Raw genomic sequence first — 22,302 nt, forward strand, 5'->3', positions numbered from 1 at the left:
GAAAATAGGCTACAAAATATCTCACGACCAACTCTTAAAATGTGTGTGAAGTCGAGGCTGACAATTAGTTTAATATGTCAGAGGAATATATGTGTCGGGTTGATATATGTTTGCATGTATAACACACAATATTATTTGTTTACATTTTAATATCTTTTAAAATTATTGAGTTAATAATAAACCATATTAATTTTATAAAAGTTATGAATATTGTATTTCTTGTAACGACCAATCACAGCGTAGCATTTGCCTCGAGCGGGGTCGAGGCGCCATCTGGTTGACAGAGGTTGAGACAGTTTTGACGGATACATTTTGTTTGATTAGAAAAAGGGACAGATCGAGTTTGATCTTGAAAAGTGTAGAAGACTGCCTATAAAAGGTCAGATCGGTGCCTTGAACCCGCTGCTCGGTGTTGTTACTCGTTAAAGTGTTAATTTGTTGACTTTATATTAATTAAAATACTGTAATTACGTGATAGTTGTGTTTTGTGCTTGTTCTTTACCCTAATGTCGCCCACTAAGCCCGTAACCATTGACGACGATGTCAACAAGAATGATGTTCTCCGACAAATATATGAATGCAAACGCATCGTAATATATTTCTAAAATAAATAATTGCAGCGGAGTCATCCCTAGGCGTTTATTAACAGTATTATAAATTCCAATAGTCTGATTTAACAACTCTTAATAATACACATCGATGTTTTAATCAGTAACACATTTAAAACGATAATAGCACACGACTTTAAATAGGAGAGAACTCATTTTGTTTCACCCTTTTGTATTTAAATCATTCAGAATCGAACAATGGACCTTCATTACAGGGTTAATTTTGTATACAATTTTGTGTCTGCCTCAGTTTACACGATTGCGTCAGTTTTATACCGAGATTAATTATAAGGGACGCTACAGACGATACGATGGAATTGGTGTTTTTCACAATGTTTGAAATATATATATAAAATTTTGTTAAGAATAATTTAACTCAAAAGATTGTGATTTGACTGCTGTGCTCATGTGCGACGGTGATTTACGTAGAGGCAAAACCCGAGTCTCGGAAAGCACGTACAGCCGTTTCTGTGATTACTTGATTTCTTTTTTCGTCCTATTGGTATTTTTTAATTTGGTGCCACCCACTCATCTGATATTCTGCCACCAAGCAGCAATACTTGGTATATTTGTGTTCCGGTTTGAAGGGTGAGTGAGCCAGTGTAACTAAAGACATAACATCTTAGTTCCCGAGGGTAGCACATTGGCGAAGTAAGGGATGGTTAATATTTCTAACTGCGCCAATGTCTATGGGGGGTGGTGACCTTTTAACATCAGGTTGCCCAGTTGCCTACCAATTACATAAAACAGATTTTGACAGAGAAGGAATAAAGAGTATATTGTGTTGCGCACAGAATTGTGCACTAACAGTAGTCTAGTCTCTCTGGAATGACAGCCGTGATCGAATCCGTGTCGTCATCATCAACTCACCGTATAAGAGTAATTACTTCGACTGAGAAAGGTTCATGTTATTTAATGAATATTTGTCTCGTCTTACTGTGGAAGCTTCGTACCTATTACTTATTTTTAAAGCTATATGTGTGAGTTAGCAAATAGAAAATTGAATGTATGTAGTGTGTTTGTTGTGTGTGTGTGTTTCTGACAAATAAGACGTCACTTAAATTCATTTCTATTTTCAAAACAATTAATTCCTTCCTGAAAAATATACGCATGTGAAAAAAAATATACGCCCGTAAAAACATCGCTCACGAAAACAAAAAAAAAAGGTTATGTTAGTATATTTATAAATATTATAAAAATAAACATTTTACGTTTGAATTTTCCTTATTTGTTAAATGATCTAAATAATATATTCTTACAATCAAAATTTCAAACGAAATTTCTGATCTGAGCATAATTAACATGGCCAAATATTGGAGCTTTGCGCGGTGCTGGCAGAATCTTGTTTATCATTCTCAGTTTTTGGGTTCCGTAGTCAAATTTAAGAAAAAAATATATGTAACTATATCCTATATCTGTTCTTTAGTTGAATAATTCCTGTAATAATTCATGTATTCTAACAAAAGTTTAGTTCAAGGTTTTATTTGAAACAGCACGTATTGTAGAAAAGGTTTAAACATCAGCAATAAAAAAAATCAGATTGACTCAACTTATAATTAAAAAGAAAATTTTATATGAAGAATAAAAAAAAAATTCAAACCAAAAAAAGGATATCATAAAAAAGACGAGCAGCCGTGGGAAAACCGATGGAAACGAAGTTGCCTTCGCTACATGTATATTATGTATTAAATAAGACACAATATAATTAATTAATTATCTTTGAAAATAATTAAACGACAATGACATCTTTTTCTTAAAATTCCCATGTAAAGTAAAACAAAAATAACTTTAAATATTTTTTTTGAAAAAACCGTCTGGAAGAGGCATAACGCATTTTCCTTAAGTGACGATTTCTGTCGTTCACTCTGCTGTGAGTCACGTAAAAGAATATCGTTCGTAAAATTAATTTATCGTCTGCATAAAATCATGAGGCTCACCTGATGGAAAGTGGATGGAAACTACCGCGCATGGACATCTGCAACATGGAAAACTTGGTGCGCTATCGGCCTTTAAATACCTTAAGCTCCAAGTGCAAATTAAACTTTAGGTAAAGAATCTTAAAAATGTATTCCAACTGTCAATTTTTTCAGTGTAACCGAGAATCAACTTTTTTTTATGATATCGGTTGGTGTACAAGCAAATGGATGCCACAGACAATGGCGATGTTAGAAATATTAACCATTCCTTACATCACCAATGCGCCACCAACCTTGAGAACGAAGATGTTATGTCCCTTGTGCCTGTAGTGGCTGGCTCACTCACCCTACAAACCGGAACACAACAATACTGAATACTGCTTTTTGGCGGTAGAATATCTGATGAGTGGGTGGTACCAACGCGGACGGGCTTGCACAAAGCCCTACCACCAAGTAAAATATACAGTGATACAAACATTTGAAAGGAAAGATCGTAATGGATGTTTTAAGACCTGAGACTGCTTTCAAGAAATTAACATCCAATTTTGTTTTTGTTTTTGATTTTTTTTAAATAAATCTTTTCTAGGGATTTTTTTACTTCAGTATAAAATCCTCGCCCTGTTGGTGCTTAGTTAAAAATATACGAAACATTTTCCTCATTTGGCACCTTTTGTAAGGCTACATTAATATCCCACTGGATCGTTAAGAAGATTTTTCAGGTGAATCCGCTAAAATGTTTCGTAGTCGATTTCATGTTAGACATATTTAGAAATTCATTAAGAACATTGAATTTTTCTTAGAAGTGGAATAGATTCATATTTCTAACACAAAGGCTCACAGACCATCTTTGCAACTCCATGGTGCCTTGAAAATTAATCTCTTTATAAATCTGTGAAAATGTTTTATATACGTTCTGTGAATGGGAATTAACACGAAGTAAGACCCTGTATTTAAAATATTTTAAAACAATTTTCAACATTTTTAAACTAAGTTGTCCGTAGTCCAATGAAAATAGCTTTATTCAAAACACACGTTGCGTTTTTACAGAGCACTTTTAGAAAATGCGTTAATCATAAAAGCGAAATTGTAATTTCAGCAAGATAATAGCTTTAGAATGTTCTTTAAAATTTGAAAGCAAAATAAAATGTCTTTTTCTTTTTTTTTTATATTAAAAGTTAATGCTGTATTAGCAAATTGTTTTATTCTCTAAGACGTTATGTTTTCTCGACAACATTGAAGCTAAGCGTTTATTGAGATAATTGTCGAATTACGAAATTGAAACAGGCATAGATTACTTAAAGTCAAAATCTTAATACAATATAAATCAATACACTTACTTATATATATATATATATATATATATATATATATATATATATATATAAAAAAACCCAATTCGGAAATATATACATCAAATCTAAGAAGAACCGACAAAATAAACTTAGCGGAAACATTTGTTATATTGTTTAACAATTTTTATTTACAGAGCAATTATTCTTGTATCTATTTGAAGCGGCCTGGAGGCGATCGTTTTATTCCTAAGGCATGTTATCATCTAACAAATCATTACTTTTATAATATCCCTTAAAACACGAACATTCCTAAACGTTTTTTTTTTTTTTTTCAATAGAACACTTGTAATCTTTTTGAGACCCTGTTTATGTCATATAGACAGGAGTTATGACAAACGGGCGGTCACCGCTTCTCATAGATATTGGTACCGTAAGAAATATTAACCATTCTTCACCTTAATAACTTGGAAACTTGGGGCAAAAACATTTTATGTCCCTTGTGCTTATTATACTGGCTTACTGACCCTTCAAACCAGAACACAACAATACTAAGTCTTACTGTTTGGCGGTAGTAATCTGATGAGTGAGTCGAACCTATCCAGACAGACAGACAGAGTAAGCCCGTCTAGGTAGGTACCAACCACTCATCAGATATTGTACAGTACTCAGTACTGTTGTATTCCGGTTTGAAGGGTGAGTGAGCCAGTGTAACTACAGGCACAAGGCACATACATCTTAGTTCCCAAGGTTGGTGGCGCATTGGCGATGTAAGGAATGGTTAATATTTCTTACAGCGCCATTGTCTGTTGGCGGTGGTGACCATTTACCATCGGAAGGCCTATTTGCTCGCCCGCCAACCGATATCATAAAAAAATTATGTAAAGCGAGATGACAATAAGAGGATAAAACATTATAATTTAAACTTAACGAGTGAATCGTTAATGAAATTACAGTTTCATGAGCGCTCTCGAGTTCGATTTAACACGATATGGGATTAATTGCGGCTTCTATATGTGTTGGTTTAATGTAATGTAAACAAAACATATTTTGAAATGTATTATTAGTTAATGTATGAAATGCCTTGTTCGTCTAGTGGCTTGTTATAAGGCCACTGATATCGAGGTCCTGGATTCATAACCCAGTTCGAGCCGATATTGCAGCTCAGTGTTTGGTAATTTTAAGTGTGTTGCTTCCGTGTCTTGGAAGCATGTACAGAGCCCAACGTCTACACGCGGCGGGGACTTACCTTATTTGAAATTAATAAAAAATATACTTGTTGTACTAACTGCTGGATCTATATAATTAATTTGGATATTGATCTAATTAGTATCTCAATCATAAATTTATCCCTACAATTTGTATTTGATTAACTAAGATGTTAATTATCGCTAATTCTAGATATTTGATCATTAAGAGATATTCTCAGTTTATTTAATTTTACTTAATTATGTCTGACCAACTTTCTAGTAACATAACCAGTATCTTTGTAATAAATCACTATTAGATTATATTCTAGACATCATTTACATAGATTATAAACATAAGAATCATTAAAATATTTAGGAACGAATACATATATACATAGAACAAAATTGAATTGAATATAGCTACCGTACAAAACATGATCGAATGGAATCTTTGAACCGATGTTGAGAATGCTAGCATCGAACCCCTTTTGAATCGTAATACCAGTTATCTGGATGGAAATTATATCAATTTGAAATATTGATAACTATTTAAACGAAATATAGACACGTCTTTACTAATAATAGAGGAGGCATCTTTTGTAATGCCGCATTGAAAGAAAAATATACTAAGATACATAAAACTTGTACCAAAATATGCAGCGAATTTCGTGGAATGGTTTTGTATGTTATAATATGAGTAGCTGTTCTTCGCAGTTTCATCCGCTTCATTTAGATTATTGACGTCATAATTGTGAATTTTGTATGATATAGGTAGGCGGACGTATTAACCATTACTTACATCGCCAATGCACCACCAAACTTAGGAGCTAATTTGTTATGTCCCTTGTGCCTGTAGTTACACTGGCTCACTCAACCTTCAAATAACATAGATAACATAACATAATCAGCCTGTAAATTTCCCACTGCTAGGCTAAGGCCTCCTCTCCCGTTGAGGAGAAGGTATGGAGCATATTCCACCACGCTGTTCCAATGTGGGTTGGTGGAATACACATGTGGAAGAATTTCGTTGAAATTACACACATGAAGGTTTCCTCACGATGTTTTCCTTCACCGCCGAGCACGAGATGAATTATAAACACAAATTAAGCACATGAAAATTCAGTGGTGCCTGCCTGGGTTTGAACCCGAAATCATCGGTTAAGATGCACGCGTAACCACTGGGCCATCTCGGCTCTTTAATACTAAGTATATGCTTGGCGATAAAATATATGATGTAGACGGTACTAACCTAGACTGGCTTGCACAGAACACTACCACCAAGAAATTAAATGTTCTTGTAATTTCTAATTTTCCATATGTTTTTGTATTTCAGTTTGAAGGGTGAGTGAGCTAGTGTAACTATAAGTACAAGGAACATAATAACTTAGTTTGTAAGGTTGGTTGTGCATTTGAGATTTAAGGAATGATTAAAATTTTTTACGGTGCCAATGTACGTGGGCGGTGACCACTTAGAATCAGGTGACTTGCACGGCCGTTTGCTTGTAACAATGACTTACTATAATACAATAAGCTCCTGTGGTCCTGATTAAATATTCAAGCTTAGGTTTAATTTTATATAAACGAGGTTGAATTTGAAATAAGGTTATTGTCTTATAAGTATAATATTTTAGTGAAATTTACAACTTATTTACATTTTTAATACAATTCGAAAACAAAGACACGGTCAGACAAAATATGTTATATTATTACGCCAAAGCTATTATACTTTTATTTGAACAAGTTAAATAGAAAAACAGATACATACGTATGAATGAGGAATTAGGAATCGGGTACTAAAATTGTTTAATATGATATTAAACTTTTTATACCGGATTTATGGAAGTTTCTAAAAATTTACGATTATTCTTGCAGAGATTTGCAACAGATACTCGTATACTTTGTGTCCTTAAAGTTTTCATTATATTAATAACTTCACAATCGTTTGAATATTTAATAATATTATTCTAGAAATCTAATATTCTTTTATAATAGTCGAAATTATTTTTGTAAAATCAGGCCCGACGTTCTATGAATTTCCATTCAATTATTTTTAATGTAAATACAATTAATCTCCTAAAATTCATAAGGTAGTTAATTACCAATAATAATAGAATATGTATTCTAAGTATCCAATTTTAATTCATTGTGAAGTGATGGTATTTTTGTTAATTTTAAAATCATTTTTTCATAATAACGGCTTAAAAGTCCTTTAACATGAAATATACATTCTAGTAGCATGCTCGTATACTCCTTTACAGCCCAACTATAGACTTTGGAAGCTATCATTGATACGAGTACACTTCATTCAAGCCCGAAATATACATTCATCTTGTTTGATACGACAAAATAGAAAATTCTATTAAGATCGTATTAAAATGACTTACTTTAATATTTCCGAACCATTTAATAATTAGACTAAATGTAAAAATATAATCACCAGAAGAAAAATAAATGTTAAGAGAATTTAAAATAAAATTATCACTAATTAGGTCTTTTGAAATAAAATGTACAAATACTTTATTTATTAAGTGAATCAAATCTAATGAAGTGTGAAAGGAAAAAACCTACTGATTTGATTTTGTAATATATTTATATATCAGTAGATACGACGGGAAAATGTAGCCAGCTTGCGATTAAATATCATTCTACTCACGCTGTGCTATCTAGTAGCATCTATTCATAATTAGCATGCTTTTATGTTACAAGATAGGAGCACTCAATAGTTGAATGATTTAAATTAAGTATATTTTCATGTACCATGCAGTATTAGTAATTAGATATTATTATTATTAGGTTATGGTTCCAAATCTAACTTTTACAGAAATTGTGAAAATTATAATGGAACCTTTTCGCTGTGCGAAAATAATTTTAATTGAATTGATTTTGTATTTCTAAGTTAAGTTTAAATTTAAACTAAATTTATTATAAACGGATTTTCATTATAGATATCAGAATCCGTCCGGTAGCTTTATATGGGTATCATTACTATAAAGATATATTTTAAGCTCGTAGATATACGGGTGATAGTTTTACATTCAATTAAAATTCTGCAAATTGACGATTCAAAATTAAACAAAGACTTATAATTTGATTTATAAGAGACGAATTGAAAAATAAGTATTTAATGACATTTCACCTGAGCTGAGATGGCCCAGTGGTTAGAACGCGTACATCATAACCGATGATTTCGGGTTCAAACCTAGGTAAGCACCACTAAATTTTCATGTGCTTAATTTGTGTTTATAATTCATCTCGTGCTCGGCAGTGAAGGAAAACATCGTGAGGAAACCTGCATGTGTCTAATTTCAACGAAATTCTACCACATGTGTATTCCACCAACCCGCATTCTAAGTATGGGGAAGCCCCAAAATTTATTGTTTTTTTCTATTTTTGTGTAAAAATCTTAATGCGGTTTACATAATATATCTACTTATCAAGTTTCAACAGTATAGTTCTTATAGTTTTGAAAAAAAGTGGCTGTGGCATACGGACGGACAGACAGACAGACATGACGAATCCATAAGGGTTCCGTTTTTTTCCATTTGGCTACGGCACCCTAAAAACAAAAATACACAATATTTTGTATGTTTTTTTTTTCAGTAGATTTAAATTCTACTGAATTCGTCTCCTTTTTGAGATTGCTGAGAAAAAGATAAAGTATAATGAGTGCATACTAAAAGACACAGAGATTTTTTTTTCTTAACAAAGGTAGAAAATAGATACAGTGCAAATAATCTTATTATCTATAAAAATATTGATACACATATATAAGAAAATATGGCTAATTAGCCATACGTCCGCCTGTCGTAAGACACGTCAAATATTTGCACATATTTTTGTTTTAATTTTTAGCATTATTATTATTTTTTGTTTTTAGTCCTAAGATTTATGTATTTTACGTTTGTGGTGCGCAATAAAGTATATCAATATTAACATTCAGTACATTCTTAATAACAAAATAACTAAACCAACTGACTCTTGGTTGCATATATTTTTTGACTGTTCATTTTAATCAAGACTATTATTGCGTAATTTTATATTATAATAAGCAATTACGCGGTGGAATATGAAAAGGCTCCTCGGGGTGAGCTCTACCAATTATTCTATCGCCAAACTACTGTACTTCGTATAGCCGTATAGCTGTGTACGATCAAGGGTTACCCACGTCACTTTATGTGGACCGTATGATCGCCCGCCTACCTAAATTGATCAATCAATCAAAATATACATGATTCAAGTTGAATTTGACAAGCGCTTTTGAATCGTCATGTTACACTTTTGACTTCAATGTAAAATACGATCGGTTCGGAAAGTAAATTCTACCTAGAAGAACCGGTTTGAAACACGTACTTTGAAAGTAGTTTTTCATTTTGCAACATTTCAATTACAGAGTTACGTCAGTTATATACAATTATATGTAATATATAAACTTAACAAACACACATTACATAACATAAACATAATCAGCCTGTAAATTTCCCACTGCTGGGCTAAGGCCTCCTCTCCCGTTGAGGAGAAGGTATGGAGCATATTCCACCACGCTGCTCCAATGCGGGTTGGTGGAAAACACATGTGGCAGAATTTCGTTGAAATTAGACACATGTAGGTTTCCTCACGATGTTTTCCTTCACCGCCGAGCACGAGATGAATTATAAACACAAATTAAGCACATGAAAACTCAGTGGTGCCTGCCTGGGTTTGTACCCGAAATCATCGGTTAAGATGCACGCGTTCTAACCACTGGGCCATCTCGGCTCTAAACACACATTAACTGATTAAAAATAGTACGAAATTTAAAAATTTATTTTCAACGATAAAGTATACTTAATTGATGAAGTCAACAAATAACGTGTCAAAATCCTCGAAAGGGCTCGAAAGGGCTCCACTGGCCCGGAAAGGAGGGTTGGGGATTTAATAAAATAAAATGGGAATATTATCGAATGGTGCCCGTCGAGAGTAATGTTCCGTGAGTCGCTTTGAAAAAGGATGGCGTGGAGTTGACATTATAACGATATATCTATACGTCTATTGTTATACTAATTTAATTTAATTTATTTGAATAAGCTACGTGTGTGTAATCATGGCCGGGAATATAATATTTTGTTTAATTATAAGATTTTTTTTTTGTTAAATTTATGTTGTTTGTGTTTTTATTAACGTTGCTTTAGTCTGATGCCAATAAATTCCTTCAGCTCTGATTAATTCGACTTAAGTTTTACTTAAGCTTCGATAAACGCCTTAAAATACGTATATTGTTAATAGTTTAAAAATTATATATAATATGAATGACTTGCAAACTAATCGACTAACAATAATATTTTAAATAACTGTTATATTTTAAAATATTAAAGTACGTACTCTATTTCTAGCACATTTACTATTCTATTCTATTAAATATAATAATATTATGTATTCAATTTATATTTAAATATTAAATAACGAGTAATACCGTCTCCGTACATTTGTTGTTCCATAAAAATCTAATGTTGCGTCTATAAATCCGCATCCGTCAATGTGGATTTCATTGTCTTCACTACTTGAAGTCATTGTGGCTGAATTGTTATCGAATTGTGTTCTTTCGTATGGAGTGTAAGTACATATATTCCGTGGAGCAGGAGTACGATAAAGGTTCGAATGTATTACTATTTCCAATTTTATTTTGGTGTAGTTTCGTATTACTTTTCTATAAACCCAAAAAGTATATATTTACAATAATTTTGGATATGTTAAGGACAAATAATTTTTAACTTGATAGTGATTTTTTAAAACGTTTTGATAGATTTTTTTTAAAAATTGACTTGAAACAAAAAAAAAAACAATGGAATCTTGAAGTCATTCTTTGCAGATTTTTTTCATGTTACTGGCGGCAAACGAGAATGAGATTCACTTGATGGAAAGTGACTGCCATCGCCCACGGACATCTGCAACACCGGGGGGCTTGCAGGTGCGTTGCCGGCCTTCAAGAAGTGGATACGCTCTTTTCTTGAAGGTTCCCAAGTCGTATCGGTATGCAGATATCATACATTGAAAGCCGATGACAATACTTTTATTACTGAAAAATAAAGTATTAAAGACCATTGCCAAACCTCTTCCAAGGTGCGCAAATTATCCCGCCGCATCCAGTCCGGCCACCTAAATACATCGGTCATCGTTCTATTAGAAGGGACGGTGCTCTACTTAACGATATCTAAATAAATTACTGAAATAAAAATATCCAATACTGCATTTTATTTATTAAATACTTGCGACCTGCCCGGATCGTGTGGGCGAAATTTATTGATAAACAAAATTATATGATATAAAGATAATTTAAACATTAGTGAAAACATTGTTAGATTTGGATTATTAGTTCCGGAGATAATCCTCTACAAACAAACTATACCCATTTATAATATTTTTATATATGATGTATAAATATTATACATATAAATTGATGGAAAGTCAAAATACTGAGTTTCTTTTAATGCTAGCATTACATTGCATTCAATACTGTAACATGCGTCAAAAGCGCAAAGGTTTACGGGCCGCCTAGCAATGTAAAGTCGCAGTCGCAGGATCGATCCTGACCCTTGGGCTATTGTCGTACCCACTCCTAACACAAGTGATAAGCTTAAAAGCAGGCGTAAATAGGAATACTAGTAATTACTAAATTAATTTGGGGCATTGCTACAATCATTAAAAAAAACATAAGCATTCAAAAGTTATGATAATTTTTGTTTTTAATTTTACTCTCATCGTTTATAGACTTCGACGGATATCTAGCAGAGAAATATTTTTAAATGTTTATTTATTATAGGTCTCCTACACATCATTATGTATAGAAGACCCCTGTGCGTCAGTGGCGGCTGTCGATCAACAAATTACTTTTCTACCACACAGCAGTCATCGTATTGTGTGGTCCCTACGCGAGTGACAATTAATATTCCGTATTTTCGGGCTCCCCTCGTCATAATGAAAGCGAAGAAGATGTGACAAGCACAATCGTGTATTATTCTGCGACTGCTTGTAAGATTTATTGAATACTAAGCCCTACCATGAGTTGTTGCCTCTGATTAGTTTTTTTTTTGCAAACAATTACAAATCTCGCGTAACTTTTGTTGAAAGTAAATAAATGTAGATATTGTCAAACAGCAGTACTTCGGTTTGAAGGGCACGAGAATCAGTGTAACTACAGGCACAAGGGACATAACATCTTAGTTCCCAAGGTTGGTGGCACGTTGGCATCAACACTGTCACACTCGGCAAGTACCATTTAATTTTAAATAGGCTTAACTCATCGTGTCTTACCCATGCCAATATTTTTTTTATGGCATTGTTTGGCGGACGAGCATATGGGCCACCTGATGGTAAGTGGTCACCACCGCCCATAGACAAAGGCGCTGTAAGAAATATTAACCATTCCTTACATCACCTACGCGCCACCAATCTTGGGAACTAAGATGTTATTGTATTGATGGTAGATTACACTGGTGATATTATAAGTAATATAAGTCCTTATTTCGCCCTTGAGCCGGTGACGACACTGTTACGTCATCATCCTCATCCTTCAAACCGGAACACAGCAGTAATGTACCTGGCAGTATAATAACTGACTTGCATAAAGCCCTGTCACCAGTAAATTAGATCAAAAATGTAACTTATTATAACAATTAATTTTTAATTTGTAAGCCTGCGAGTCTTTTCGGTTGGCTCTATTAAGGCTGAGTGGATTATAGTACTTACGGTTCTTGAGGATTGGCCGCTTTGGCCGGACCTTTTAGGAAGCTAGTATAATTTTTAAATTAACATACACTTGCTCCTCATTGATACGACTCAATGGCAGTAAATCGTACAAAAATACGAACCTGTCTTAAGGTCTTACTACCTGATAAATATAAGTTTCAATGTTTTACTATTGTAGAATCTGTTTAGTATGTTCTTAGTGATATTAGACAGCGTCATGTTTTTTTTTTTAAATTTTCTCTGCTTTTAATTCTAGTATTCCGTTCATTGTGTTTCTTTATTTATTACAATACATTGAATAAAGTTGTATTATATGCGTATATTTTGTTCTGTCTATGTACCTGATATTCAGTCAGGAACATAATAAAAATCAAAATATACTTTATTCAAGTAGGCCTTTACAAGAAATTTTGAATCGTCATTTATCAAACTATATTAAGTAAAGCTAACACCGGTTCGGAATGTAGATTCTACCGAGAAGAACCAGCAAGAAACTCTTTTCAACATCTAAAAATACAGTCTTCCGTCATAGGCCGGACAACTAATTTTTCTATCATCAACTGATACTTTATATTGCTCAATTCGGATTTGATGGGAGTGTCTGTGTACAAATATCACTTTAGATCTAACTGTTGGCTACTGATTACCGTTATAAGGTATGATTTAAATTTCTTGTACATTAAGCTGGGCTAGTGTTTAAGGGTAAAGAAACCGCTGTTCTATTTGCTTGTTTGTCAAAATAAATTTAATATACTTGAGAAAGTAACGCTAGAAAGAAAATGTTCAGAGACATTGAGACATAGTAAAAGCCTTTCAGGAGAGAGTTTAATAATTGATTTCGACATATTAAGGGCTTCACAACGAATAGACTTCCAAGCAAAAGTGCTAGTAAATTTTTTTAACTTTTGGCAGATGTTAGTTTTTGAAATATTGTATTTATGACGTTTTGCTTAGAGCACAACTTGTGGAAATCCATAAATGTAGCAAATTAATCAATTTTCACATGTGTCTATTATATCAAACGTGCTGATGTGTTTGTCCTCGAAGTCAGGGGTGCTTGGATAGACATTCCGCCAAGCCCAAGCTAAATCTATTTACCTGTGGTCCGTCGGTCCATTGACTACATGCAGCGTTCAGACAAGGTGCATTAGTTCCTTTGATAGATATATTTTTTAAATAAATTATCTGAAGTGTAAATTTTGTACTACCAACATCTTATTTACAATATTTATTCGTATTTAATACGAGGGTTGTGTAAGTGTTTAGGCCAACATTATAATAATAACCAAAACAATAAGTAACCAAAGTATAATTATGTGCTCCGATATTTTTAAAATATTTTTAGCACATCTGCAAATTCCCTTCGATCGTTTTTGATCGTTCTTTATTTTGAAGATCGTAATAACTACTGAATAATTTAAGCGCATGATGTAAATACTGATAAATAAATAAATATTCAAGTGCATGTATGATTTGCTTTTAAATCACGAATTTCTTCTTGTCTAAGCCCAGCTTAAGAAACTTTGGTCTTCGAGAATATCTCACGTCGTTCTGTAAACTAGCATCAAAGCTTCGATTCAAAAGCAAACTTATAACTCTATTGCAGTTTGGGATTTAGGATTTGTGTTGTACCTCTTAAGGATAGTTTTGTAGTCTTAACATTTTGTACAACATGATACGTACGTGATGTGTAACTCGTATCTCACTTTTATCTACGTTAATGGTGCCATCACTAGCTTTATGAGTGGATTCTGAAGTCTCACGTTCGAATCGTACATCGGAATAATAATATTTTCTGGGTTTTTATTTTATTTTAAGATAACAGTCAGTAGTTTTGTTCACTCCTGTGTCCCAAAGGAAAGGATTAAATGGACGATTTCTAGCTTGATTTTTCTCTTAACGTTTTAGCGGTATGCTATTAAAGTATAATTACAATACCAAATGGAGGGCAACCTTTTCAAACAAAAAAAAAAGAGTTTCACTACTCTCAAGGACATGTTTTTTTGAATGATATATTGATGGTCAGAGATTTATTCACTTACGTAGGCATACTCCTGCACGTTGATGTTGAGGTACCTTGATCAAACCATTATCAAAAAAAAGAAAATTGCGCAGGATATATTTTATATATACGTTGGCAGATGAGCAAATGGGTCGCCTGATGGTCAATATTTATATTGGCACCGTAAGAAATATTGACTATTCCTTACATAATCATTGTGGCTCTAATTTTGGGAACTATGGGATCTCATATCCCTTGTGTCTGTTAGACAATGTATGTATACTTGTTTACTAACCCTTCGAAATAGAACACATCAACAAGAATATTGTTGTTTGGTACCTACTCAGACTGGCTTGCAAAAAGTCTTACCCAGTACCACTAAGTGAATATACGAAAGTATATTCTTTATTACAGTTCAGAATGTAAAATTTAAATATCCTTGAGGATTTACGAAAGTTGAAAGAAGTGCAACAGGCGGCCTTATCGCTAAGACAGCAATCTCTTCCAGGCAACCTTTGAGCTTCGAGTTATTATATTGGTCAACAGTATGTCCAAAGGTCTTTAGTACCTCATTTAATGCCTCACGGCCGGAGAGCGTCCCGGCTGAGGATCAATGGTTTTACGTTTTTTCCGATCATGTGATTATCAATGCTTATCACATATAACGTTAACTATCGAGAATTCTTTGACAGAAAAAAAAACCTAAAATTTTTTCATTTACCTAGAACCCGGACTGGTGAGGCTGTACTCATTAGAAACCATATTCACATCATAGATACACAATAATAATAATAATTTAGTCAGTAAAATGTAAAGGAACCACAATTTAACTTGGTGGTAGGGCTTTGTGCAAGCCCGTCTGGGTAGGTACCACCCACTCATCAGATATTCTACCGCCAAATAACAGTATTCTGTATTGTTGTGTACTTTGTAATGTTCCGGTTAGAAGGGTGAGTGAGCCAGTGTAATCACAGGCACAAGGGACATAACATCTTAGTTTCCAAGGTTGGTGGCGCATAGGTGATGTAAGGAATGGTTAATATTTCTTACAGCGCCTTTGTCTATGGGCGGTGGTGACCATTTACCATCAGGTGGCCCATATGCAATTCCGCCAACCAACGCCATAAAAAAAAAAAATGCTCAATACACAGTAACAGATACGCGAACCGACATTGGACAAGTGAAATAAGAATTATTAACGTAATTACAGAGCCTTTCTAAATCAAATGAACAAAAAAACCGAATAAAAACAGAAAAAAACAGGTAAAACTCTTAGTATAAAAATTGAAGGGAATGAAAAAAAAAGTTTTTTTTTTTTATTTTAGTCGAAGGTACATTCGATAAAAAAAATTAACTTGTGTTTGACCAAGATTGCGATTGCTTAAGTGGTTTTTTAAATATAATTATTATTACAAAATGTAAAAAAATTTGACTCCCGAACTCCCGAACGCTACGAACACTATTCCGGGACACACACGGACACACGTGTGTTGTGTTGACCGCTGATCATTTAAATCGAAAGTGGTCCAGCCGCTTTCAGGAGCTCAGTGTCAATACCAATAGTCTTAAACAGCACTGCACTGCAACTCGCACTTGAAGTTACATAGATAACATAAATAACAAAATAATTAGACATTTGTGACATACTAAATATAAAGAATTTATTTTTGTGATCACGTGAAAATTACTAACTACTGACTGACCGTATGCAATCGACGCGGAATCTGTCGTAGATGGTAATATATTATTATTTTTTGAATTTCGAAGATCCCCCTTTTTTACCAAAGCGGGTGGGTAGCAGTAATATAATAAATATACTATAATTCCAACGTAGTTAATACATTTCATGCCGAATCATCGAGAATCTACTCAGTTATATGATGTTGTTATTTGACAAATTCAACTGAAGAGTAGCAAATAGCGTTAGACAATATAGCGAGTAAATAACTTGAGTAAACTTAGTCCTAGTTAGTAAGTTTAATTCCCACGTCAGCATGTGCCGTAGTATATAATTATACAGCAATATATCAATATAAAATAAATTAGTACATACACAGTTCGTATGAATGAAGTTTAATTGTAAAGGAATGACTATTCATTCGGTCATTAGCAAAGTTCACAGTATCTATAGAGTTTATGTTATCAATGCGTTGATGAAGATTTATAAATATTTATATATGCAAGAGTTTCTGGAGCACAAGGGATATAACATCTGAGCACCAAGGTTGGTGGTGTATTGGTGACCAATGGCCTTTTCCCGTCGCTTATACATGTCATAAAATTCAGGCACTAACTTGTAGATTTATCTATACCGATCTATTGTTTAGTGATATAAGCGTCAGATCACGAGGATCTGGGTTAAAGCTATCAAGAAATATTTAATATACAGATCATAGTATTGATTTGGAGGCCGAGATGGCCCAGTGGTTAGAACGCGTGCATCTTAACCGATGATTTCGGGTTCAAACCCAGGCAGGCACCACTGAATTTACATGTGCTTAATTTGTTTATAATTCATCTCGTGCTCGGTGGTGAACGAAAACATCGTGAGGAAACCTGCATGTGTCTAATTTCAACGAAATTCTGCCACATGTGTATTCCACCAACCCGCATTGGAGCAGCGTGGTGGAATATGCTCCATACCTTCTCCTCAACGGGAGAGGAGGCCATAGCCTAGCAGTGGGAAATTTACAGGCTGATTATTATTATTTTTTTATGTAGTATTGATTTATATGGGGAAGCAGTGTAAAGACATTCATATAATAATAAAATAAAACATTCATAGCTTATGTTCGTATTGCCAATGTCGACTTAAATATGTAATATTTAATAATAAATATAAATATTGGATAACATCACATACATTACTCTGATCCCAATGTAAGTAGCTAAAGCGCTTGTGTTATGGAAAATCAGAAGTAACGACGGTACCACAAACACCCGGACCCAAGACAACATAGAAAACTAATGAACTTTTTCTACATCGACTCGGCCGGGAATCGAACCCGGGACCTCGCAGTGCCGTACCCATGAAAACCGGTGTACACACTACTCGACCACGGAGGTCATCAAGGCCAATAACATTTACTTGGATCGTTTTATGGTTTTATGGTAGTAATCTTATGCATTTATGTATTATGTAATTAATTACGGTCGAATTTCAACCAATGGGCAACCACCAGTTGGATTAAAAATACTCCTTATTTATTTATATTCTAGCCATAGAAATGTAACCATAAACGCACATAAAAGTATTCACTAACTACTGTGGCTATTCAATACCACTTACTCGCGTGTTCACACAAAAGTTTATGACCCGTTCCCTAATTCGGGTTTCATCGTTTATTTAACAATAGATGTATTAATGTTACTCTATTATTATTCTGTGAATTATATGCGGTTTTAGTGCAATAAAATTAATTGGATGCATATCATCCTTAACTTTGATTATATTTTTTTAAATATAACACCTCGTCTTATGTCTCCACTGGTGACAGAAGGGCTGGTTCGTTTTTAGCCCAGAGGATCGGAATTGCGATTCAACGGGGAAATGCTGCTAGCATTCTTGCCACCATTCCATGCGGTCATGATTTATACAGTAGCTTTTTATTTTTTTTATAATTTATACAGACAGAGTTACTTTTCTATTTATAATATTAGTAGTGTAATTTTTTTTAGTTTTGTTATTTACTACAAATTAATCTCTCAGTGGGAAGTTTAGATAGATAGTGTAGACACTGTAGACACGGTAAATAAATATCCTCAATAAAATTAAATCATATTTTGATTGATTTTTCTGGTCAAAAATATTATATTTGTATGTAGTAAGATTAATTTATAAATGCTGTTTAGCGGATGTTTAATTACAAAACCGATTTATCTCTTTTTCTTATTATTGATACTGACATTTGAAAGAAAGAGACAACCGTAAAATATGATACCGTCTTAATTGATTTCGCTTATTGCAGCCTATCTCAAGAAAGAATATCCAAGTGCAAAAGTGTTTGCGCAAACACAAGTGCTCTCTAGGATATAGTTTCTCGCTCTCATAATCTGATGGGACGGAAAATCCTATGCAATTCGGGTGCATGAATGACGGTTTTACGTGCTTCCCAAGACACGGGTACATAATTCCACCTTTCAGGCTCCGGGCTGTTATTGAGATTTTTTCGACAGAACAACCCAATAATTTTTCATCGGACCTACCTGGGTTTCGAACCTACCACCCTGCGGTCTTATATTTAGCTAGTGGATGATGATGATGAAATGAGACAGTCACATATAAACCATAATCGTATACTTTATGACAAAATAGAATGAGAGCAAGGATTCTTGAGCATTTGCCTGTTTAACTGTAATTCTGTGTTAGGTGATTTGAATTAATTCACTTGGTGGTAAGCCTTTGTGTAAGCTCTCTAATATTTAATCTAATATTATTTCACTGACAAACAGCAATTCTAATTACTGTTGTCTTCCGGTTTGTAAGGTTAGTGAGTCATTGTAACTATATACAAAGGAATATATCCTTTCATCACAGTTCACAAGTTGCTGGCGCGTTGGTTTTGTAAGAAATGGTTAAAATTTCATACGGCTTCAGTTTATATGGTTAGTACTGACCATCAGGTGGCCAATATGGTTCACCTACCAATTCCATAAAAAAATAGTTTTTTTTTTATATTTAATAATTTATTGAAACATTGATACACGAAAATATTTGATACATTTATGTTATTTATATTAAGACTAAATCGTGAATTCATTAAAAAATCGGAAATTGAATTGAGAATGAACGACGAGGGAGGGGGAAGGGCGTGGGGGGAAAACGAGAGAAACGGTAGCATCGGCCAGAACCATTACGAATTGCATGTACTAAATACATGTCATTAAAACTGATAAGAACAATAAACGTTTTTTAGTTAATCCAAAATTTAACTACTACGATATTGATATAATACTTCGAATCGTAAATGAACATTTGGTCCTTCGAGCCGGATGATGGACCTCGATAACGCTGCCTAGAAGACGTTACATCAAAAAACAGCAGGGTACTGTAAGGCCAGTCGTTTCTTTCGTTCCCATCCTAATCCGAAATTGTTCTAATACTGTACTTTGTTCTAGTTTTTTCAACGGAGTCATTTTTGTCGACCTATTCTGCATCGTGAGTGATAGCGAGCACGTAAGTACGTTCTGATTCTTATAAATTATTAAAATGAGTGACGCGGAGTGTAGTGAGACCGGTAATATTATAAATATAAATGATTTAAAGAAAAAAAGGGGTTCTATCAAGGGTAGATTAAATTTATTTGAAAAATTTGTGAGTAAAATGCATAACGTCCCGTTACTGTCTGAAACGCAACAGGCAGAATTGCGCTTGCGAATTGAGCCGAGTTCGGTTTTATTAAATTCGTTTTATAAGATTCAAGATGAAATAGAAAAGGCGTTCGACGATACCACATTGGAAAAACAATTTGAATAGAGGGAGGCATTTGAAAACCAATATTTTAGTATAATGTCCATTGCAGAGTGTTTAATCGGTAATAATAATAATACGCGTTCAAATATGCATTTCGATAAATCAGCAATCAAATTACCTGAGATAAAACTACCCACATTGGAGGGTTCGTTTGATCACTGGCTCGAGTATAAGAATTCGTATTTGTCCATGATTCATAAGCGAAGTGATTTAGTCGCTATAGAAAAATTCCATTATTTGAAAAACTCTCTTAGTGATTTGGCCCTCCAGGTCATTAGCGAGTTAGAATTTACGGATCCTAATTATAAGCACGCCTGGGAGCTATAAGAAGCTAGATATCAAAATAGTAGGCTTTTAATTCACGATCATATTAAATCTTTATTTACCGCGCCACCTATTTGCAAATATTCTCCTTTGCAAGGTAGAAATTTAATTTTTGTTATTACGTTTATTGATTTGATATTACGTAACTTACGGGCACTTAAATCCTTGGATGAGCCAACGGACTCATGGGATTCCTTAATTATTTATATTATAGTGTCGAAACTAGACTCATCTAGCGAACGCGAGTGGGAAAATTATATAAAAACTTCTATACCAAATGACCCACAAAAGGGTAAAATAAAATTAGACACGTTGCTTACTTTTTTACGGAGTCATGCTGACACGTTAGAAATGATTCAAAATAACAGCCCTCGAACTATGTCACATGTACAAGATAAGACAAATATTAAAACGTATAAAAATGATTCACGCGTACCTAAATCTCACGCTTTTGTTTCAACGCGTAAAGTCGGTAAAGCCAATTAAATTTGTAAATTCTAACAAGCCGTGCTCCAATTGCTTACGTGCAGGACACCCGCTTTCAGAATGTAGGTTCGGTCCTTGCAAACAATGTCAACAAAAACATAATAGTTTATTACATAGCAATCATTATAATAATAATGCATCGGTGGTGAGTGCGCATGACTCACTTTCAACGCAAAAATCCGTTTCAGTCGTTTCACATGCATTAAACACTGATTGTACGAATACGGTGCCGAACAAGAACGTGTCCCTGGCACCATCGCCGGTGTTACTATCCACTGCTCATCAATATCAGACAGCCCGAGTGCTGTTAGACAGCGGCAGCCAAAATAGTTTTATAACAGCAGAACTTTTTTTTTTTTTTTTCGCATATGGGCATATGCGCCACCCTATGGTAAGTGGTCACCACCGCCCATAGAGAAAAGGCGCTGTAAGAAATGTTAACCATTCCTTACATCACCTATGCGCCGCCAACCTTGGGAACTAAGATGTTATGTCCCTTGTGCCTGTGGTTACACTGGCTCACTCACCCTTCTAACCGGAGCACAACAATACAGAGTACTGTTATTTGGCGGTAGAATATCTGATGAGTGGGTGGTAGCTACCCAGACGGGCTTGCACAAAGCCCTACCACCAAGTATGTAAGCGTTTAAATTTATCCGTATAACAGTCCACTATGCGTATATCGGGCGTGGGACAGACGGTCTCGCAATCGAATAAATTATGCGATATTCATATAAGATCAATAATATTTAACAATTTTCATAAAAGGTTACGGTGTTATGTCCTGCCGAATATCACGTCGAGTCTTCCCTCAATATATATCGATGTAAATGTTCTTCGCATTCCAAACGATATTGTTCTTGCCGACCCGAACTATAATGTGCCCTCAAAAATTGACATATTGATCGGTGCCGATATATTTTGGGAATTGTTAGACGAGGGACCAATTCGATTATCGAATGGACCACACTTACGGAAATCAAAGGTTGGGTGGTTAATTTCGGGTCCTGTTTTCAGTAATTTTACTCAAAGTAACATAAATAGTTATAGTCACGTTGCTCAGACGGAGACATCAAACGTTGATAAGCAATTGCGTAAATTTTGGGAATTAGAGGAAATACAGAAGTCTGATTCTATCCTTACCGAAGATGAACGTATATGTGAAGTACAATTTGTTAATACTACTAAACGGGATATTAATGGTAGATTTTCAGTACGAATTCCACTAAAGGAGTCTGCTAGCGTACTTGGTGACTCATACGAGATGGCGAAATCTCGCTTTCTGTCATTCG

Source organism: Vanessa tameamea, chromosome 15, assembly GCF_037043105.1.
Source record: "Vanessa tameamea isolate UH-Manoa-2023 chromosome 15, ilVanTame1 primary haplotype, whole genome shotgun sequence".
Lineage (NCBI taxonomy): Eukaryota > Metazoa > Arthropoda > Insecta > Lepidoptera > Nymphalidae > Vanessa > Vanessa tameamea.